Source organism: Schistocerca nitens, chromosome 4 (genome assembly GCF_023898315.1).
Source record: "Schistocerca nitens isolate TAMUIC-IGC-003100 chromosome 4, iqSchNite1.1, whole genome shotgun sequence".
Classification (NCBI taxonomy): Eukaryota; Metazoa; Arthropoda; class Insecta; order Orthoptera; family Acrididae; genus Schistocerca; species Schistocerca nitens.
In genome coordinates this window covers 18,814,767-18,839,105 of record NC_064617.1, presented here as the reverse complement: position 1 = coordinate 18,839,105, position 24,339 = coordinate 18,814,767, and the positions used below count along the sequence as shown (strand labels likewise).

Sequence of the window (24,339 nt, the reverse complement as noted above, 5' to 3'; positions counted from 1 at the left end):
GAAATGATTCCACCGTGTTCGATAACTGCAAGTTAACTAATGCCAAAGTCTACCTCAATTCAGAATTCTACCCATATTACTATTAACATCTGCAGTGGATTCAAAATGAATACAGCCTGGCGTATGACATGTATGCAAGGTTTCGCCATACTAACTATGAAATTGCTGAAGGACAGGGAGGGAGGTGTATACTCGATCCACGTAAATTCAAAGAAATGAAATGATAATTAAATAGACACCCTGGCTGCAAACAGGCGTTGATGTACTTCATTGGGGACATGTTGAAAACGTGTGCCCCGACCGGGACTCGAACCCGGGATCTCCTGCTTACATGGCAGACGCTCTATCCATCTGAGCCACCGCGGGCACAGAGGATAGTGCGTCTGCAGGGACTTATCCCTTGCACGCTCCCCGTGAGATCCACATTCCCAACATGTCCACGCCACTACATTCGTAGTGCGCCTAGCCGGCCGGTGTGGCCGTGCGGTTAAAGGCGCTTCAGTCTGGAAACGCGTGACCGCTACGGTCGCAGGTTCGAATCCTGCTTCGGGCATGGATGTGTGTGATGTCCTTAGGTTAGTTAGGTTTAAGTAGTTCTAAGTTCTAGGGGACTGACGACCATAGAAGTTAAGTCCCATAGTGCTCAGAGCCATTTGAACCATTTTGTAGTACGCCTAATAGATGTTTGCCCATCATTTCTAGCAAAGCTGCATGGTCATCCACGGTAACTGTTCTTTCGGGAACAGATACTACCGTCATATAAGTTCAAAGAACTTTCACCAATCATTGTAATAGACTGCTGTAAACAGAATGAGACGATTAAGTCTGGACGTATGATGTGCAAATTGAATTTGAATTATCGACAAATTTCCCAGAACACACTGCCGCGTATGCTTTATTTCTACATGATCATGTAAGCAACCACTGTCTGCTCACAGGTGTTGTGCAGTGAGCTGTATAAATGAATAGGTCCTGCTCCGGCCTAGAGCATTCAACCATAACGTGTCACAGAATGAACATCATTGCGGACGCTGAAGGCTTCTATGACGGTGAGCGTAGGCAGTTCGTATTTAAAGATTTCGCGTTTGTAGCGTACACAGAGGATTATGGAATAATAGAGACATTCCCTGCAGATATTGAATCACGAAGAACCTTCAAGCAAGTGAGGTGCTCTACGGCAAGAGGGAACGCAGAGTGGTTAACGCATTTCTACCCTGGAATTCACTGGCATGATCCTGGCATACCCTATAAAGATATTATGACTACTCTTAAATTATTCGATCACATGGACACCATCGTCTACATTAAGGGAAAGGAGAAGATCTCTTGGATGCGATGATATTTAAATTTGCTTCTATTCAAGGCCTGGAATTCTACGGCTGTCCATCTATCCATTGACTAAAGAACATGTATCAAAAAAGTGCTATTGTATGTGCAAATGAGAATGTAAAATTACTCTTAAGTTGGATGAGAAATAAATAATTTTTTTTCCATAACCATGTTTGTATTCTTTTTCTCTTTGACACCCAAGTCCTTAGCAAGTGACTTTATTGGCAGGACTGTACCAGAATCCATCTATGAGTGCATTCCACTGGAACTGTCTGAGCCACCTACCGTGGCCTTTGCACGCTTTCACCTGATGAATAGCGCTACCTGCGCTATTAACAGGCGCGCTTTCACATTCCGCGCATCTCGCCTGCAAGGAAGCCACTTAAAGTCTGTACTCAAGGCGGTATGTCATGTAGCCGTGAGTGCAATGATAAACTGAGAACTCTAGTTGAAATAGTGTTTTAAAGCAACATGCTTTATAGACATGTGCTGTGCAATGCGGATGTAACCACCTATTGTACTGAAATACCTTATGATAAATTCATAAATCTCAGTGAAGCGGTGTTTTAAAGCAACATGCCTTATTGACATGTGCTGTGCAATGCGGATGTAACCGCCCATTGTACAGAAATACATTTATCATTTTTAATCAAAAGAATGATGATTGAGGGTTGAAATAATAACATTGGACATTTTTACAATAAAATAAGCGAATTAAGTGAATTTATTATTAAATTCAGATTTTTAAAATTGTTTGCAAAATATCAGTTTACAGATATGTCATTCAGATTTTACATTATATTAGTTTAAGATACATGATTCAGATTTACATTTTTTGACTAAGAATATCATCCTTCTGTTGTTTGCGGATACGTGATTCAGATATACATATCAACATTCAGCTGTTTACATATACATAACTGTGATTTACATTATATCAGTTTACAACTAATGCAGAGATACTACTACAAGCTAATTAGACTATCTTAAAAGCTAAATACTACCACTAGTGAAGATCCACCTGAAATAGAAAACACTTTTAAGCAAAGGCGAACGTATTTCTTTGAAGTTGGTGGCTCTAAACATTTTCCACTACCACAAGTGAGTGAACATATATATAAACTATTTAATTGGGTGGAACTCACATACTTAAAACTAGTTCTGACTGGATGGCTAGCGGTAGGTGAAACTAACAAACTAAAATTATATATATATATATATATATATATATATATATATATATATATATATTAACTAGTAATAAGGATGAAAAAAAAATATTTACATACAGACTTTTTCTTAATATTTTTTCAGTTCTTTTTTCATTTTTATGTTCCTTTTTTTCTTTGGCAAATTAATTTGTACTAATATATATATATATATATATATATATATATATATATATATATATATATATATATATATATATACCCCCCATGAACCATGGACCTTGCCGTTGGTGGGGAGGCTTGCGTGCCTCAGCGATACAGATGGCCGTACCGTAGGTGCAACCACAACGGAGGGGTATCTGTTGAGAGGCCAGACAAACATGTGGTTCCTGAAGAGGGGCAGCAGCCTTTTCAGTAGTTGCAGGGGCAACAGTCTGGATGATTGACTGATCTGGCCTTGTAACATTAACCAAAACGGCCTTGCTGTGCTGGTACTGCGAACGGCTGAAAGCAAGGGGAAACTACAGCCGTAATTTTTCCCGAGGACATGCAGCTCTACTGTATGATTAAATGATGATGGCGTCCTCTTGGGTAAAATATTCCGGAGGTAAAATAGTCCCCCATTCGGATCTCCGGGCGGGGACTACTCAAGAGGACGTCGTTATCAGGAGAAAGAAAACAGGCGTTCTACGGATCTGAGCGTGGAATGTCAGATCACTTAATCGGGCAGGTAGGTTAGAAAATTTAAAAAGGGAAATGGATAGGTTAAAGTTAGATATAGTGGGAATTAGTGAAGTTCGGTGGCAGGAGGAACAAGACTTTTGGTCAGGTGATTACAGGGTTATAAATACAAAATCAAATAGGGGTAATGCAGGAGTAGGTTTAATAATGAATAAAAAAATAGGAGTGCGGGTCAGCTACTACAAACAGCATAGTGAACGCATTATTGTGGCCAAGATAGACACAAAGCCCATGCCTACTACAGTAGTACAAGTTTATATGCCAACTAGCTCTGCAGATGATGAAGAAATTGATGAAATGTATGACGAGATAAAAGAAATTATTCAGGTAGTGAAGGGAGACGAAAATTTAATAGTCATGGGTGACTGGAATTCGTCAGTAGGAAAAGGGAGAGAAGGAAACATAGTAGGTGAATATGGATTGGGGGGAAGGAATGAAAGAGGAAGCCGCCTTGTAGAATTTTGCACAGAGCATAACTTAATCATAGCTAACACTTGGTTCAAGAATCATGAAAGGAGGCTGTATACATGGAAGAAGCCAGGAGATACTGACAGGTTTCAGATAGATTATATAATGGTAAGACAGAGATTTAGGAACCAGGTTTTAAATTGTAAGACATTTCCTGGGGCAGATGTGGATTCTGACCACAATCTATTGGTTATGAACTGCAGATTGAAACTGAAGAAACTGCAAAAAGGTGGGAAATTAAGGAGATGGGACCTGGATAAACTGAAAGAACCAGAGGTTGTAGAGAGTTTCAGGGAGAGCATAAGGGAACAATTGACAGGAATGGGGGAAAGAAATACAGTAGAAGAAGAATGGGTAGCTCTGAGGGATGAAGTGGTGAAGGCAGCAGAGGATAAAGTAGGTAAAAAGACGAGGGCTAATAGAAATCCTTGGGTAACAGAAGAAATATTGAATTTAATTGATGAAAGGAGAAAATATAAAAATGCAGTAAATGAAGCAGGCAAAAAGGAATACAAACGTCTCAAAAATGAGATCGACAGGAAGTGCAAAATGGCTAAGCAGGGATGGCTAGAGGACAAATGTAAGGATGTAGAGGCTTGTCTCACTAGGGGTAAGATAGATACTGCCTACAGGAAAATTAAAGAGACCTTTGGAGAGAAGAGAACCACTTGTATGAATATCAAGAGCTCAGATGGAAACCCAGTTCTAAGCAAAGAAGGGAAGGCAGAAAGGTGGAAGGAGTATATAGAGGGTTTATACAAGGGAGATGTACTTGAGGACAATATTATGGAAATGGAAGAGGATGTAGATGAAGACGAAATGGGAGATAAGATACTGCGTGAAGAGTTTGACAGAGCACTGAAAGACCTGAGTCGAAACAAGGCCCCGGGAGTAGACAACATTCCACTAGAACTACTGATGGCCTCGGGAGAGCCAGTCATGACAAAACTCTACCATCTGGTGAGCACGATGTATGAGACAGGCGAAATACCCTCAGACTTCAAGAAGAATATAATAATTCCAATCCCAAAGAAAGCAGGTGTTGACAGATGCGAAAATTACCAAACTATCAGTTTAATAAGTCACAGCTGCAAAATACTAACGCGAATTCTTTACAGACGAATGGAAAAACTGGTAGAAGCTGACCTCGGGGAAGATCAGTTTGGATTCCGTAGGAATGTTGGAACACGTGAGGCAATACTGACCTTACGACTTATCTTGGAAGAAAGATTAAGAAAAGGCAAACCTACGTTTCTAGCATTTGTAGACTTAGAGAAAGCTTTTGACAATGTTGACTGGAATACTCTCTTTCAAATTCTGAAGGTGGCAGGGGTAAAATACAGGGAGCGAAAGGCTATTTACAATTTGTACAGAAACCAGATGGCAGTTATAAGAGTCGAGGGGCATGAAAGAGAAGCAGTGGTTGGGAAAGGAGTGAGACAGGGTTGTAGCCTCTCCCCGATGTTATTCAATCTGTATATTGAGCAAGCAGTAAAGGAAACAAAAGAAAAGTTCGGAGTAGGTATTAAAATTCATGGAGAAGAAGTAAAAACTTTGAGGTTCGCCGATGACATTGTAATTCTGTCAGAGACAGCAAAGGACTTGGAAGAGCAGTTGAACGGAATGGACAGTGTCTTGAGTGGAGGATATGAGATGAACATCAACAAAAGCAAAACGAGGATAATGGAATGTAGTCAAATTAAGTCGGGTGATGCTGAGGGAATTAGATTAGGAAATGAGACACTTAAAGTAGTAAAGGAGTTTTGCTATTTAGGGAGTAAAATAACCGATGATGGTCGAAGTAGAGAGGATATAAAATGTAGACTGGCAATGGCAAGGAAAGCGTTTCTCAAGAAGAGAAATTTGTTAACATCGAGTATAGATTTAGGTGTCAGGAAGTCGTTTCTGAAAGTATTTGTATGGAGTGTAGCCATGTATGGAAGTGAGACATGGACGATAACTAGTTTGGACAAGAAGAGAATAGAAGCTTTCGAAATGTGGTGCTACAGAAGAATGCTGAAGATAAGGTGGGTAGATCACGTAACTAATGAGGAGGTATTGAATAGGATTGGAGAGAAGAGAAGTTTGTGGCACAACTTGACTAGAAGAAGGGATCGGTTGGTAGGACATGTTTTGAGGCATCAAGGGATCACAAATTTAGCATTGGAGGGCAGCGTGGAGGGTAAAAATCGTAGAGGGAGACCAAGAGATCAATACACTAAGCAGATTCAGAAGGATGTAGGTTGCAGTAGGTACTGGGAGATGAAGAAGCTTGCACAGGATAGAGTAGCATGGAGAGCTGCATCAAACCAGTCTCAGGACTGAAGACCACAACAACAACATATATATATATATATATATATATATATATATATATATATATAGAGAGAGAGAGAGAGAGAGAGAGAGAGAGAGAGACATACACTTAACACAGGCTCCCACACTCATTCACACACTCAGACATATACAGAAGCACGCAGACTGATACACACCACACCCACCACACAACACACTCATCCAATACTTACAAAATGGCTCTGAGCACTATGGGACACAACTGCTGTGGTCATAAGTCCCCTAGAACTTAGAACTACTTAAACCTAACTAACCTAAGGACATCACACAACACCCAGCCATCACGAGGCAGAGAAAATCCCTGACCCCGCCGGGAATCGAACCCGGGAACCCGGGCGTGGGATGCGAGAACGCTACCGCACGACCACGAGACATACTTACACTATGATAAAAGAGCCATACTATTGCATGCATAAACCACCCATCACACCATTCACACGCTCATTCTCTCTCTATCTATCAACCAGAGTCCTCCACCCATACTTTCGCTTCAAGTAGACAGTGTGAGTATGGGAGGGTTTCCACTCCATCCTCACAAATGACTCTTTTCTCGTCATGAGGAGACAATCCGACTTTGGACTGCAGCACAGTGTACACCTTGTGACCTCGTGATCGAATGCTAGTTTGCTGAACCATGTGTGGATGAGCGCCTTGAATGCTGCGACCATACAGGCACTGCAAATAGTGTTGAACAGTAAGAACTCGAGATGTCCCGCATCTAACACCCTTTGCCCGCCTCTGGGTGCCCCTGTCTATTGTACGATATGCATACAATTTGGACCTCAATCCCACAAACTCTACAACTGTTAAACCATTCGCCTCGTCTTTCATGAGAACCTTCTTGTTCTGAGGAACAGTATCATAAACATTATCAGCCTCATAAGAAGATGTGTCGAATTCTTTGCCCTTGCGCCTAATTACTTCATATGGATCGCAGTTCTTGATCCAGTAGATAAAGCTGTCTGTATCCATATGAAGCAACTTTGGTTCTACGAAATGAGGTTTCGCAGACTCGTAGGGTACATGTAGAATTTGGAGATATCCAATATGCACATCCCCAAATATATAGGCTTCATAAACTCTACTGCAGTGTTCGACATCACAAAAGAAAGAAAGTTTTCATTGGAGATGGTGGCATGCTTAAAATTTGGCATGGCTGTACATTTTCTCACGCCATAACATACTTCCCATGCGATTCTAATCAAAATATCGCGTTCATTTCTTACATTCTGCACAGTGTTCCCGAAAATGGAATTATTCATTAATTTATAAAAATCTTTTTCAAAATCATTACTCACGACCGCCCCCTTTTCAGTATTTAGTTCAATATACTCCTTCAACCAGGGGCATTGCATAAAGGAGATTGCCCAGGTGATTCTAAGAAGCTTCATCCCTAATCTGAGGCACTGCTGGGGGTTATGATGATGAGTAATGTACCTCTGCTTATCTCCAACAGTAGCCAACAGTTTAGGGATGGTGCTTCCTCGCGGAATTTGTTGCTCTGGACATAACGACAAGTCACTTGTCTCTCCATGCAAATTATTAGGATATGTGATGTCTGCCTCAAGCACATACCCTACATCAGAATCGGCCGCAAGACCCATTATTTGTCCACCTAATCCTTTCAGTTCGTTTTCGGGCACCCATCGAAACCCACCAACTGGCAGTGGCTGCATCACGGCGTGCCCGTATAAGTTGTTCACATCTAAGTACATAATGTAACTAGAATCAAGGAGTGCATTAAACTCGACACCCATCTGCTGGTTATTTGCCTTGGCATGCCTGTGAACGCATTGACAAAGTCCCCCATGGATCACTCACTCAAAAAATAGAAGCATTCTAGCATCAGTCAAAAGTTCAATACTGCACCCCGTTTTTTGAGCATTGCGTCCCAGGACAAGCCAGGTGCCGTGTAATAGAAGGTGGGGTCCAGAGAGTACGTGGCCATACATACACTCGAGAACTTTTCGAAAACATCTGTAAGTAAAAAACACGTCCGCGTTCGTGTATAGTCTTGCACATTCTCCCAAATTTGGAATTTTGAATTCCCGCTAGACACTCACGGCATGCTCTTAATCTGCTGTAGTTACGGCATCGCCTGTGAGAGTACTGGTAAATGCAGATATGTTGGGAGGCCTGGATTCATTGAGTTTTGCCATACTATCAACATACTCGTATCGGAAAACTCCTTTCCTAGTAGCAAGTTGGAACTTTTCCTCATCAGGATATGGAGATAGAGTGATATGCAGATGATTCCGAGGTAAAGTTTAAACGAATTTCTGGAGTGAAGTCTGCATAAAGTGTAAAGAGTCAAGGAAGCGGAGCGCAATTTTTGGTGTCATTCGTTTTGAGAAAGAAATGTACTTCTCAACACTTTCAGGGAGGACACTGACCTGATCGTTCTTCTTACCGAAATTAGCCAAGAGCTCAACTACAAAATGAGCATCATACCCACTCAAATTATGAAAAAAGACGGATATGTGTCTAGGTAACTGGTACTTCAAATTGCATGCTTTGTGAGCTGCACTGCAGAACTTACCCGTAAGATGGCAGTGGTCCCTACGAGGAGTTTCCACTTTTCTATCTAAGACTAGCCCACAAATATGACAATCAACCGCCTTTTCATACAATTCATCAAAAAATGGTGCAAATGGCTCTGAGCACTATGGGACTTAACATCTATGGTCATCAGTCCCTAGAACTTAGAACTACTTAAACCTAACTAACCTAAGGACATCACATAACACCCAGTCATCACGAGGCAGAGAAAATCCCTGACCCCGCCGGTACAATTCATCATCCTCCTTTGATTTGGTCATGGGAATGTTGTTGATGTGGAGCTTATCAACTTTCCAAGAATGTTTTACAAGCTCAGTGAGAAGACAAACCGCCGGATCGTTCCCTACATAAGACTGGTACCGGTTAAGTTTAGAATCGTACCCATCTATAACTTGGAATGCTGCCACATAAGGTACACGTTTTTGTGTGAAGTTTGTATGTGAGGCTGAGGGGTTCCCTTCACAACGAGTCATAGGAGCCAGCAGGCATTCAAAGTCGGTGTACACTACAAAAGGACATCGCTGCTGGTGGCGAGCATTTTGAAATTTAATGAAGTTATTTTCCTCGGTGAGCATAATCACAAGCACAATCTAATAGATGTATCGCTAATAACTCTTCACTCGAAAAATAATTCAGAAACCTGAAACAAATACGTTGTTTATGCTGCTTGTTACTTAACTGGGAGGAAAGGAGCTGGGACATATCTTTTGATCCAGACATAGTGATAATTATCACCTTCAGAGAAGAGCAGCATGTTTAAACGCAGCTCTCACTCACCTGGAAATTTTGAGAAACGGGGGGGGGGGGGGGGGGGGCGAATAAGGTGTGGCTGGCTGGTGTGGCAGAGCGGTTCTAGGCGCTACAGTCTGGAACCGCGCGACCGCTACGGTCGCAGGTTCGAATCCTGCCTCGGGCTTGGATGTGTGTGATGTCCCTACGTTAGGTTAGGTTTAAGTAGTTCTAAGTTCTAGGGGACTGATGACCTCAGATGTTGTCCCATAGTCCTCAGAGCCATTTGAACCATTTCTGATGTCGAGGTGTGGTATACAGCTGAGCGTTTTAGCGCACCTGCGTACTTCCATCTCGGAAAATCGGGCCACAATAGCGCTCAAAGTGGATTATCGATACCACTCAGCAATGGAAGTGCTCGGAGAAATAACAACATTATCATCCCATATACAGGGTGGTCCATTGATCGTGACCGGGCGAAATATCTCACGAAATAAGCGTCAAACGAAAAAACTACAAAGAACGAAACTTGTCTAGCTTGAAGGGGGAAACCAGATGGCGCTATGTTTGGCCCGCTAGATGGCGCTGCCTTAGGTCAAATGGATATCAGCTGCGTTTTTTTAAATAGGAACCCCCATTTTTATTACATATTCGTGTAGTACGCAAAGAAATATGAATGTTTTAGTTGGACCACTTTTTTCGCTTTGTGATAGATGGCGGTGTAATATTCACAAACGTATAAGTACGTGGTATCACCGTTTCTCAAAATTTCCAGGTGAGCGAGAGCTGCATTTAAACATGCTGCTCTTCTCTGAAGGTGATAATTATCACATGTCTGGATCAAAAGATATGTCCCAGCTCCTTTCCTCCCAGTTAAGTATTTGCTTTGTGATACATTACCCGTGTTAAAATGGACCGTTTACCAATTGCGGAAAAGGTCGATATCGTGTTGATCTATGGCTATTGTGATCAAAATGCCCAACGGGCGTGTGCTATGTATGTTGCTCGGTATCCTGGACGACATGCTCCAAGTCTCCGGACCGTTCGCCGGATAGTTACGTTATTTAAGGAAACAGGAAGTGTTCAGCCACATGTGAAACGTCAACCACGACCGGCAACAAATGATGATGCCCAAGTAGGTGTTTTAGCTGCTGTCTCGGCTAATCCGCACATCAGTAGCAGACAAATTGCGCGAGGATCGGGAATCTCAAAAACGTCGGTGTTGAGAATGCTACATCAACATCGTTTGTGCCCGTACCATATTTCTATGCACTAGGTATTGCATGGCGACGACTTTGAACGTCGTGTACAGTTCTGCCACTGGGCACAAGAGAAATTACGGGACGATGACAGATTTTTGCACGCGTTCTATTTAGCGACGAAGCGTCATTCACCCACAGCGGTAACGTAAACCGGCATAATATGCACTATTGGGCAATGGAAAATCCAAGATGGCTGCGACAAGTGGAACATCAGTGACCTTGGAGGGTCAGTGTATAGTGCGGCATTATGGGAGGAAGGATAATTGGCCCCCATTTTATCGATGGCAGTCTAAATGGTGCAATGTATCCTTATTTCCTACGTAATGTTCTACCGATGTTACTACAAGATGTTTTACTGCATGACAAAATGGCGATGTACTTCCAACATGATCGATGTCCGGCACATAGCTCGCGTGCGATTGAAGCGGTATCGAATAGCATATTTCATGAGAGGTGGATTGGTCGTCGAAGCACGTTCACCGGATCTGACGTCCCCGGATTTCTTTCTGTGGGGAAAGTTGAAGGATATTTGCTATCGTGATCCACCGACAACGCCTGACAACATGCGTCAGTGCATTGTCAATGCATGTGCGAACATTATGGAAGGCGAACTACTCGCTATTGAGAGGAATGTCGTTACACGTATTGCCAAATGCATTGAGGTTGACGGACACAATTTTGAGCATTTATTTCATTAATGTGGTATTTACAGGTAATCACGGTGTAACAGCATGCGTTCTGAGGAATGATAAGTTCACAAAGTTACATGTATCACATTGGATCAACCGAAATAAAATGTTCAAACGTACCTACGTTCTGTATTCTAATTTAAAGAACCTATCTGTTACCAACTGTTCGTCTAAAATTGTGAGCCATATGTTTGTGTCTATATCAATGACAAAGCGAAAAAGGTGGTCCAACTAAAATATTCATATTTCTTTACGTACTACACGAATATGTAATAAAAAATGGGGGTTCCTATTTAAGAAAACGCATTCGATATCCGTTTGACCTATGGCAGCGCCATCTAGCGGGCCAACCATAGTGCCATCTGGTTTCCCCCTTCAAGCTAGACAAGTTTCGTTCTTTGTAGTATTTTCGTTTGACGCTTATTTCGTGATATTTGGCCCGGTCCCGATCAAAGGACCACCCTGTATAGTGCAGAGTCGTAGTCTCTGCGTCACCTGAATGTTTAGTGGGGTGACTCAACTCGCAGCATTAAATCTCGGATCGTCTAGAACTTGGAGGAGCTCGGTCTCCAAGACAGGGAGGCACGCCTCTAAAAACCCGACAGGGTTCCTCCCTCCCAGATTCTCAATCCTCATGAAAGAGATGCGCCTCTCAAAAGCCCTAGCAACTGCTCAGTATTCAAGAGGGGTCATTACGCCATTATTCTGATCCACTTCACTATCAGTAGGACGGGGTAGAGCACTACCGCTGGCCACAGGATAGTCACTATTACTATTAGTACTACAACTAGGTGTCCAGTCGGTCAAAGATGGGGATCGCGAGGGCGCGTCATCTGTAGGGAGGGGTGTACGGATGGGTACCCGCAGCGGGGCTGAGTTTGTTGAGGAGGAGGCGCTGATGGCAGGCTGCGGCGATGGCCCGGCCCCTGCGGTGTAGTGCCTCCATTACCGGCCGGTGGGGTGGGAGACCGATGCACCTGCTGTTGTGCTTCTCCTCCCGCCGCCTGCGTTGCCAGAGGGCTTGGGATGGTGTGAGGGGGGGGGGGGGGAGGAGGCTCTGTGGTTGCCGCCTCTCACGCAGCTCTGACGGGGCCTACACAGGGCGCAGCGTGCCTCTGTGGTTGTGTGCCGTCGATTCCCGCCCCCGCAACACTGCTCTCGGTCTTCAGCACACGCCGTGTGGCATAACTGTGACAAAAATAAGAAAAAAAAAATACTTTAATGGTGTAGATTTAAAAGAGCAACGAGTAGTAACACTAAATAAGGGTAATTATTTGCTGTAATGATAAAGTTCACCTTCTCCACTCTGACTCTATGGCTTTCAGCAACTGACCAGCACATTCACTTAGGTCTCCCACCTTCTCCTCTAAAAGGCCCACAATATGACGCCTTTCAGCCACCATCTCATGGACCGAGTCAGGGTTTGACCCTTGCCTTGCACGACATCCTCAGTGCCCCCTCCCTATGTGTGGAATCATCTACAAAGGAAAGAAAAGAATATGTCTAAAAAGCTCAATCTAGACACTCGGAAACTGACTATATATATATTACAGGACATTATTTAATATAGCAAGTACGTTCTCTCCCTCTCTCTCTCTCTTTCATTTTTACTTTTTTTTTCTTTTTACATTCGTGCTGTGATTGAGGCCTCTCCATCTCTAGCTGATGGTATAGCTCAGTCAGCATTTGCGGGATGTAATCTAGAAACATCGAAAAGACTGAGTATATGATATGGAAGAAAATCTATGCAGGAAACACATACATACAAGCAATCACTTAAAGCGCTCAGCAGTCTGCGGTCCAAAAGCAGATATAACATAGAGAAACTTCTGCCAGTATCTCGTCTCCTACCTTCCAAACTTTACAGAAGCTCTCCTGCGAACCTTGCAGAACTAGCACTCCTGAAAGAAAGGATACTGCGGAGACATGGCTTAGCCACAGCCTGGGGGAGGGTTCCAGAATGAGATTTTCACTCTGCAGCGGAGTGTGCGCTGATATGAAACTTCCTGGCAGATTAAAACTGTGTGCCCGACCGAGACTCGAACTCGGGACCTTTGCCTTCAAGAGTGCTAGTTCTTCAAGGTTCGCAGGAGAGCTTCTGTAAAGTTTGGAAGGTAGGAGACGAGATACAGGCAAAAGTAAAGCTGTGAGTACCGGGTGTGAGTCGTGCTTCGGTAGCTCAGATGGTAGAGCTCTTGCCCGCGAAAGGCAAAGGTGCCGAGTTCGAGTCTCGGTCGGGCACACAGTTTTAATCTGCCAGGAAGTTTCATATCAGCGCACACTCCGCTGCAGAGTGAAAATCTCATTCTTTATAACATAGAGACACTGAACACAGAGGCACACAGACATAGAATTTGTTAAATGACTCAGCAATCTGCAGTCCAAAACAGATATAACTCATTACACTGAATCTGTTAAAGGGCTCAGAAATCTGGGTAGAATGCGGTCCAAAAGAGATAAAAAATAGGGACTCGCAGACATAGAATCTGTTAAATGACTCAGCAATCTGCGACTCAAAGCAGATATAACACATAACGCAAAATGGTTTAATGTCACAGCATTCTGTATAGAATGCGGACCAAAACAGATATAACACATAACAGGAAGATAGAATATGTTAAAGGGCTCAGCAATCTGAGTAGAATGCGGTTCAAAACAGATATAACGTGTAACACAAACATAGAATATGTTAAAGGGCTCAGCAATCTGGGTAGAATGCGGTCCAAAACAGATATAACATGGAGATGGCTCAAATGGCTCTGAGCACTATGGGACTCAACTGCTGAGGTCATTAGTCCCCTAGAACTTAGTACTAGTTAAACCTAACTAACCTAAGGACGTCACAAACATCCATGCCCGAGGCAGGATTCGAACCTGCGACCGTAGCGGTCTTGCGGTTCCAGACTGCAGCGCCTTTAACCGCACGGCCACTTCGGCCGGCTATATAACATAGACACACACACATACAATCTATTCAAGGACGCAGCATTCTGTATAGAGTGCGGTCCAAAACAAATGGTTCAAATGGCTCTGAGCACTATGGGACTCAACTGCTGAGGTCATTAGTCCCCTAGAACTTAGAACTAGTTAAACCTAACTAACCTAAGGACATCACAAACATCCATGCCCGAGGCAGGATTCGAACCCGCGACCGTAGCGGTCGCGCAGTTCCAGACTGTAGCGCCTAGAACCGCTCGACCACTCGGGCCGGCTGGTCCAAAACAGATACAACACGCACACACTGAGTTAAAGGATGCAACTGTCAGTGGACTGTGGCTAAACCAGATATCTGAACACTGAAAATGTACTTACCAGGTAACTGAACTTCGTCTACTCGGCACTGCCACTGCCGATGCTGCTGGCGGATCCTGTTCGCTTCATCGTGGAAGATAAAGTTTAGTGATGTTTAACGCACTGGAACAAGGACAGGAGCACAGTGAGGGTGAGTTGGGTTGTGGTTTGGTTTATATAGGTTTTATGACGTAGAATCACGTGACTAATGCAGTAGCCAATAGGAGTGCAGCATTCTAGGGGTGCGGGGGTGCAACGTCATGAATTGCGCTCCTACTGGGAAAATGTGGAACTTCTCATTTAATCACTGAATATCGAAATGGTACATTCAGTTATGGAATACGATTAAAATTGAATTGGAATTGAGTACTTGGGTAATTCATACGTTAGACGCGTGATGTGGGTGTCACATGTGCTCAGTTACATTCATTAGGGTATTTTCAGAGCACCATCTGTGGCGCGAGTATGGACTAAGACAGCTGGGCTCCGGACCTCGCTGCAAACACACCTGCGCAGCCACCGACGCAGATGGGACCACCAGCCCGGGAGTCAGGCCGCCGGGGACAAGGGCCGGCTCGTTCTAGGCGCCACTGCCTCACAAGGGAACGCTCCAGTCCGACATGTTTTATAAAGGAAGAGTACACCAAAAGAAACACAGTGTCAAAGGCACACTGCAAGTATTTTTGAAATATATGTTGGGAACTGCCAAATTCGAAGCTCGCCAGGTGTCTGGAGAAACCTACATCCCTACCGTAGCTGTATCAGGCAGCGCATGCACAACATGGCAGGCACGTGTCCTCGATTAATTGCCCACTGATCGACAGGTAACACAGCGCAATGCGATCATAGTTTGTAAAGCGAATTTCAGTTTCTATTCGGAGTTACGCATACACGTGCTTCATATATGCTTGCTAATACACTGAAGAGCCAAATAAACCAGTACACCTGCCTAATATCGTGTAGGGCCCTCGCGAGGACGCACAAGTGCCGCGACACGGCGTGGTATGGACTGGACTAATGTCTCAAGTAGTGTTGGAAGGAACTGATACCACGAATACTGCAGGGCTGTCCATAAATCCGTAAGAGACACGAGCGGGTGGACATCTCTTCCGAACAGTACGTTGCAAGGCATCCCAGATATGCTCAATAACGTTCATGTCTGAGAAATCTGGTGGCCAGCGGAAGTGTTTAAACGTGTTGCTGGTCCAACATTGAAATCTCTTCAGTCGTCATTTGTCCCGTTCTTGTAGGATCTTTTCCTGATCACAACGATGTCGGAGATTCTATGTTTTACCACAGTCCTGATATTCATGATACACTCGTGAAATGCCCGAACGGGAAAATCCCCACTTGGTCGCTACGTCGTGTATATTGTGTCCCATCGCTCGTGCACGTTCGAACTCACTTCAGTCTTGATAACCTGCCGCTACAGCAGCGTAACCTGTCTAACAACTGCGCCAGACACTTGTTGTCTTATATACGAGGGCTATTCGGAAAGTAAGGTCCGATCGGTCGCGAAATGGAAACGACTATGAAAATCCGATAAAGCTTTGCACAGATGTGTTGGGTAGTGTCTCTAGTATAACCCCAGTTAGCATCACGTCGCTCTTCTCATTTCTGAGCTCGCAGTGAGTGCGTAAAGATGTCTAGAAAATAGTGTCTGCCGCCAAGTACGAGGGCCTGGTGAGAAATTTCGCCTGAAGCTATGCAGCTAACATTACATAACTGTCGTGCTGTTTCTTCTTCAAGACAATTCTCAGCCTCATTCTGCAGGGGCAATGAAGATGCTCCTGCATCGTTTCAATTGGGAATGTTTGGTTACCCACAATACAGCCCGTAATTGTCTCCCTCTGAGTTTCATCTCTGCTCACACGAACCGCTGGCTATGAAGACAAGATTTTGGCACAAGACAACGAGCCGTAGGCCAGCGTAGAGAATTGGCGGAAAGCACTGGCGGCTGCCTTCTATAGCGAGGGTATTGGAAAGTTGGTACAACGCTACGATACACGTCTAAGTCGGATCGGCGACTATGGAGATAAGTAGCTGCAAGGTGTATCTAACTGTTGCAAATAAAACATTTTTGATTTTTACCGTGGTTTCCATTTCGCAACCTATCGGACCTTACTTTCCGAATAGCCCTCGTAGATAGTCGTTTCCGACTGCAGCGCCGCGTTCTGCCTCTTTACATTGTAAGTAGCTGTAGGAGACCTTGTGTCTGGTCGGACTCGCAGTTGGAGGTGAACAGCCAGCAGTGATGGAAGTTGGGAGTGAGTAGTCAGCAGTGATGGAGGTTTAGAGGTTAATAATTATCAGTGTTGGAGGTTTGCAGTATTAGCGCGAACGGACGGTCTGAATGTATATCCGTCATGAAGTTTCATTACTGACGGTTATATAATTTTTTTGAACTGGTTGTCACTTGATAAAGGTAAAATCTGTTAAATACATTGTTTGCTCTGCAACAAAATCTTTCTTTTGCTAACCACATGCCTATTAGTAGTTAGAGCCTTCAGTAGTTAAAATCTCTTATTTAGCTGGCAGTATTGGCTCTTGTATAGCTGTAGTTCGTGTCATGAAGATTTTCTGTGAGGTAAGTGATTTACGATATGTATGGGTTATTGTTAGGATTTCTTCGATTTCAGGGCCATTATTTTGAGTTAATTTTAAAGGGGTCAGATCGCGTTACTGTTGAATGTTGTCAGTAATTAATGAATAGGAAAAGTTTGAGTTCTGTTAGTCAGAGCAAATTCTGTAGCTCAGAAATGTAATGATAAAGACTAGCAAAGTGACACTTGCAGTCAGTTTCACTCAGCAGTTTAAGTGAAACTAAAATTAAAAAGTTTTATCTTCTCTCGCTTATTTCAGTTTAAGTAAAAATAAATTAAGAAATTTTAGCATATCTCTGTATTAGGATACGCATGCCTATACGAGATCCTTTGTTGCTTCAGCGTAGCATCTGTCTTTGTGCAGGTTCCATTGTTTCACCGTAATGTGACATTCAATTAATGTTATCGACGCCCCAAAGATAAAATAAGAAGACTTTTTTTATGCAAACGATATCACCTACTTCTCCTGAAGACCTAACACACGTGCTGTTTATTGGTCGATTTCTTGGACATTCATTCGAATAACGTCGATATTTCTTTAGAGGTTGCGGAAGAATTAAAAGAAAGAGGAAGTAATTCTGACGACTCCTTGAGTTGTGGTTCGAACGATGGTTCTTGTGATAAAGTTCAGAGCAAAAATAAAGTACATTCCTAGCCCAAAGAAAATATGGAGGTAATAGATTACAGTGATAATGTAAAGGCTCTAAATTTTTTGGTAAAACGAAGGAGGAAGAAAATGTTTAAAGTTAAGCCGTATGTAAAGTCGATTTCGATTCGCAAAATTTGAACATGAGATGTATAAACGGAAGGAAGATTTACACGCGATACGAAGTATGCGCCAAAACGAAAGTTGAAAATGTGTGAAATGAAAACTTTTCGAAAGATATGGAACTGCTCGTGAGAGTCAGGGCACCATTATCAGGCGAAATCTACTAGAGCAGGCCTTCTCAATTACAGATGACATGAACATTACTGATTTCCAACATTCTTCAGAAAATTACACGGCATAAGAAGTAAAATTACTAAGTTTACCTGAAGTAAACGAGTAGGAGAGGTCGCAAAATTACGAAGTTGACCTGAAGTAAACGTGCAGGGGAGGTTTCGTCGATAGTTAGTGCTACAGACAAATTCCTAGTTTCTCGTTACCCTCTGAATCGCTGTGTATAAAGTCAATCAGTTAGGTTCGGTGCAAGAAATGTGTGCAAACCGCACGTATCATTTCGTGCGAAAAGAGACACAAAATCGCTTGTTCAGTTGATTAATGCTATAAAACATTGATATACAAAAATGTCAGTGGTAATAAGTATCAGTGGATTACTGTTCCGCAGCTTTATACCTGTGCTCAGGAACCTCGAGGAAAATTAGGGCAAAAAATTGAAAAAAAAAGACTTTTGAGTTGTAAAAATCTTGTAATCGACGTAGCAAAAATATGGACATTGGAGAGAATAATTTTCAGTACTACTTCCGGAACGTCTTCTTTCCAGTTGCAGAAAATAATAAACTGTTTTTATTGGACGAAAGACTGTTAACATAATTTAGATTGCGCCAAAAACTATTGGTGTGATTCAGACTCTCAATAAATAAATTTTTGGACAATGTAAATCATTATTTATAAAATTGTCAGAGAGTATAATTTCCGATAGTTCTTTGTAATTTAAGGAATTTGCTGTCAAAATTGAGTTATTTCTACATTGTCAATTTTCAGGATCACGCTTTATAATTTTGCATCAAATATGCCTGGTGCGCAGCACAGCATATGCAACAATGACCACGAGCATTTCTTACTCCTTCCCAATTCTAACTAAAAGTGGTAATTATTGTAAAGTACCTGAATGCATTAACGTATCTTTTATAAGGTGTGCCTTGTGTAAGGACAAATTTTGTTTCCGTCATCCAACACTCATTTCGCACTTTTGTGATGACAGGGAATATACACAGAGCTGTTTCATTGTCAGTTAAAAATGCGTTTTTCGAAAATTTTCATAAGAACCGTGCTACATAAATTTTTATGAAATATTTCATGTCGACAAATTAAAGTACCTATTAATGGAAGTCGTCTACGTATGCCTCGATGTTGCTTCCATTGCCAATCACTTGCGTGTTACATTCGCAACTGTTGAGCTGTCAGTATGAACTGGAAGTTATTTGAGACATTTTGGAGTTTAAAATTCGCTTGTGTGAACTCCGGATTCGGCGCTACCTTATCTTGTCACGGCTATGCCTGTTTATTCGCAGGATCGTGCGCAAGACAGGAAGGGCTGTGTACAAATCCCTGTTATAAGTGGTTCCTCGTACGACAAAAATGAGTAACATTACATTTTTTTCAGATGCTTGCAATGCTCCTTAGCAGCCAACATTTTGACAGCGCATTTCTTCCGGTGTATTCTTCAGGTGTGAAAAATTTCTGGGTAGCTTTTGACATGGCGGGCTGCTGGCGGCACGAGAAGCGCAGTCCTGCCGGCCGGGCCAGGCCGGGACGGCGAAATGGGGGAAAATCCACTTCTCCGATTTTCATGTTTTAAAAATTCTTAGCGGTATGTGAGACTTCGCCACAACCTTTTATGAACTTATTTTTTCCTTAAAAGCATTACTTACGTCGTGAAAAAAGAAAAAGTCTACTTTTCGTTTCGCGTGATTTCTTAGTTTCGTAACGCTTCCCAACCGATTTTGAAGAAAGTATGCGGCAAAAAAAAATCTGATTTTTGTATACGTGGTAGTGTAACACCTTAGCTTCGTATTGAATCATTTATCTTTCCATATTTCTTAACAGTAATTGTGAAATGATGCTATTTGTCAACGTTGTGCACTTGATTTACAAATCTTGTAGTGAAAAAGTTATGTAGCGGGTAGCTTACTGGTATCTGTCTCTGGTCACAAGTAATGCGAGCTATTCAGTGGCGTCAGTGCCGCGCCCGGAAGCCACGGAGTTCGCGCGGTTACAGCTTGGCTTAGTACATGTACAGGTAGAAGTGTCAATGACATACGTCTGATAAAATTTGGTGTAAAACTAATCACAAAAACAAACTGGAGGTTTGTGATACGTTTACTGCAGAAACTGAAGCGCAATTCTGTAGTCTCGTTGTCTACTTTTACAGAAAAAATAATGGAGAGTTAATGAAATTACTGTAGGTCGACACAGATGTGCGTTTCATTGTTCTTCATTGTTTTTTTTTTCTTCCTTGGCGGGCTGCGCTGCGCTGTCAAGGTAATCCCCACTCTTTGGCTAAATGGCTCTTAGTTGCCGGAGGCCAAATAAATTTTAAAAAATTCCGATCCTTCGACAGCTGACAAGCAAGTCAGTGGAAAACGCAGCTCCAGTCAACAGTTGCTCGCCTTTAGCTAGTCTGTGCTGTCGACAGAACAATGTCTTCACTCTTTTATTGGTATTGTTTTGACTCTGCAGTAACTCTTCGAGTTTTGAAGTACAGAAGAACTGGTAGCTTATGGATTCATCCCATAAATAGCGACAGACATTTAGGAGAGTAGCACCATGCAGAAGGCCTGTCAGCACTGTGATAAAGGGGTCGGGGTATTCCATGCGCCGTAGAATGGCCGTGAGGGAAGTGTGGCCCATACGGTCAAAACCCTGGCTAAAATCGATAGACGCCAGGGCTGCCGACAAACGTCTCACCCGTGCATGGGAGGTGAGATCTCTGTAACGACATAACGCAGTTCTGATGTTGTTGGGTCCCCCCAAGGACGTCTGATCGCTGGACAGGACGTGCCATAGTGTGCCGCGAATAGAGCACGCGACGGTATAACAGGCGCCCTGTAAATGATGGCGTGGTATGGAGACGAGCTGCGCTTTCGCGCGATTACCTATGATCTGCCTGTGACGTGAGGGCTCCATAGCAAGACATTCCCGTAGGACGGTGTAATAAAAGTTTCCCGTGCTCCTCCTCCATGCCGCCGCTTCCCGGCCGTAAGCCATGAAGGTGCGTCTAAGAGCAGGCTTCGCACATTCAATCCACCAACTGAGGGTCGATCGGTAACGACCACGACGCTGTAACGAAGCGTTCCACGACTCTTCGATAGCACCTTTACATGCCGGCTCGTCCAGATGGGCGACGTTCAATTTCCAGGGGGGCCTAAAGCGTCACACACGTGCAGGTTGGAGGGCAATGGTTCAAATATAGGCTGTGTGGTCGGTGAATGCAGTGGGCCAGAGCTCTGCTCCTCTCGTCGCCGTCGAAAGGGTGCTTGTGACGTAAATCCTGTCTAACCGACTTGACGAATGACTTGTATAATGGGTGTAACCAGGAGCTGGGCCATGGATGTGGCGCCACGTGTCGAGCAGGTGGAGGTCACGTACTAGCATTTCCAATTCCGCACACGGTACGTGATGTGGCTGCTGGTCAGACGGAGATAATGTACAGTTAAAATCTCCTCTGATCACCATATCGTCTATGCGGCCCATACAGAGACGCGTAATATCTTCCGAAAAAAAGCGGGCCCGATCTCTCCGTCTCCCTGATCCTGAAGCGGCATATACATTGGTGAGTCGTACACCGTTGACAGTTACGGCCATGGCTCTTGCAGACCACACAGTACGTCCGCAGCCGCCGAGCCTTCCCGTAGCAGGACAGAGGCGTGGGAGATGTGGGCGCTATATCCGTACAAGTCAGGAAAACTAGCGACACATACTTCCTGTAAGAGGGCCACGTCGATGTCCGCCGCATCGAGCATGCGTTGTAGCAGTTTGTGTGGTGCCCTTATTACGTTGACACTGACTGTGGCAAGGCGAAAGGTGTGCTGCCTAGCCTCTTCACCTAGGGTAGACACCATGGCAATAGAAGATAACCGCAAGAGATGCCGGATCCACCGAACCCGCTACAGATTACGACTCTTTCACGCTAGAAGTGGCATCCCCAATGCCACCCCCTTCCCTGTCACCCGAGCTCTCTCCAGCTAGTTCCTCGACATCGCCCGACCACATTGGGTGCAACACGATGCTGTGTAGCTGATCGGCACCTAAATATCTCTCACCCACGTCGTCTTCGGAAGAGGTGGACGGAGCGCTATCATCTGTGGTGCAAGAAGTAACTGGGAACTCGTAGTATGGGCAAGCGAACCGTCTGCACCACTTAGATCCTCAGCAGGCGCAGCATCCATTCCGTCTGACGAGATGTCACCTTCTTGACATTCCTCGTGTTGGAGGCAATCGTCAGAAGGGGTCCGCCGACGTCGCTTGCGTCGTCGAGGCGAACGTTGCTTTCGAACGTGGACATCCGTATCCGAATGTGGGAGGCAATCCAGCGTCGTATCACCTTCCGCTAGGAAATCCGCGGTCGGGACAATGTTCGCCTGAATGTTATGTTGCGTCTGAATTCCGTGCTGTTGTTGCTGTGGAGGGGGCGACATCTCGGTTGGCATCGAGGGTCCTTCCTCTACCTCCCTTGGTCCTTCTGACGTCGATGGATGTGCCCGATCATCCTCATCTATGGTGCGCATCGTCGTCTGAGCGTACGTGAGGGGCAGGATTGTCGTCCCCGTCGGGGAAACGGAGTCTCCCACTGGTGTCTGCGTAATTCTACGTTGTAAGCAGCCCGATCGAACATGGCCTTCCTGCCCACATCCGGAACAGGTACGCGGTTGACCGTCGTACATTATGATTGCTTGACAGCCACCGATGTTCAAATAAGACGGCACATGTTTCTTGAGTTCTATTTAATTTGGCGCACACCATTGTAGACCTTATACGTCGAAAAAGTTTGCCACTTTTCTGCAACGTGGCTGATGACATTGTCATATGGTCGGAAGGCGTCCTTGAAACTTCCTCTGGGACCTCGAAGGGGAGCTCAAAAGCCCTTACAGTCCTCAAGCCCATGCCTGCATGATCCACCGTCACAGCACCGATATACCCATCAAAATGTTTGAATCTGAGTGAGTTCACGTATTTAGACACCACTGTCGCGCAGACCACTGCACTGGTCATTTTAACATAAACCACGCTCGCCGTTATAGAAAAATGTATTTCGATGACAGTCACCGGATATAAACGTAGATCGTCGCGTAGATAGACTCGAGGACGCGCGTGATCTGGTTGGAACGTAATTCTGTTCGTATCGTGGCGCCATGTGTGTTCCATAGTTGCACTGAACTCGGAACAAATACAACTCGCGCCGCGAGAAGGTAAACACAAGCAAGCGTTCATGGTCGCGCACGGCGGGGCGCAGCGGACGTCCTCGCCCCGAAGCAGAAGAAAGCAGAGTGTGGGTCTTGTGGTTGGCGTTGCTGCCTCTGGATCACAGGGTCCCGTGTTCGAATCCGGGATGGGTCGTGGATTTTCTCCGCCCGGGGACTGGGTGTCTGTTTTCCTCCTCATCTCATCATTACATCATCATCGTGTCATCATCATTCGCGCCATGGCGAGACTGTAAATGGAAAGATTGGGACTTGTATGGATGCCGATGGCCACATTGTTGAGTACCCCACAAACCAACATCATCATTCTGCTAAGATGTTCATAGAAGAGAAAACAGTAAGGTTTGGATTCAAAATGTGTGTATCATCTCAGCTGGAGGAGATGTGTATCAGTTTGACCCTTATGGCGGAGCTTCAAAGAAGACTAGTGAAAACCTGGGTTTATGTGAAAGTGTTGTAACAAACTTGTTGAAAGTTGTTCATGATTCCGAAAGTCGTATTTTTGGTAACTACTTCGCAAGCGATACCGTGTTACGTTGTTGTCAGAAACGAAATTCTTTGCAGATGGTGCAGTAAGAGAGTGCCGAGTGGCTTCCTATCCACTGAAAACAACAAAATCTGTAGCGAAAGAACCGAGAAGGAACTCTGATTGTAGATTTGATGGCAAGAACAAAATATTTAGTGTAAGATGGCATGACTAGTCTGTTCTAACAGTTGTTGCCAATTATGATACGCTTGAGAGAATAATAATGTAAAGACATACAACCAGAAGGAAAAGAAGAACAATATAGTTCAGCAAACAAATGTTATGCTCCAGTGCAATAAAGGCATGAAAGTCGTGGAGTTACATGACAATACCACTGCGAACTATGAAATGAGAATTATAGGCAAGAAATGGTGGTGGCCATTATTTTGCAGTCGACCTGGTAGTGCCGTTGTCAATGCCTGGAATTTCTGCCAAGTGCCAGCAGGCTGTAATATCAGTCAAATTGACTTCTGA

General features: G+C 44.0%; 1 non-coding gene across 1 annotated transcript; it reads right to left on the bottom strand.

The window, feature by feature from the left end:
* Positions 1–292: 292 nt before the first annotated feature.
* Positions 293–367, bottom strand: Trnat-ugu (transfer RNA threonine (anticodon UGU)). Its single transcript has one exon. It is a non-coding gene; the product is annotated as a tRNA-Thr (tRNA).
* Between the last annotated feature and the right edge of the window lie 23,972 nt (positions 368–24,339).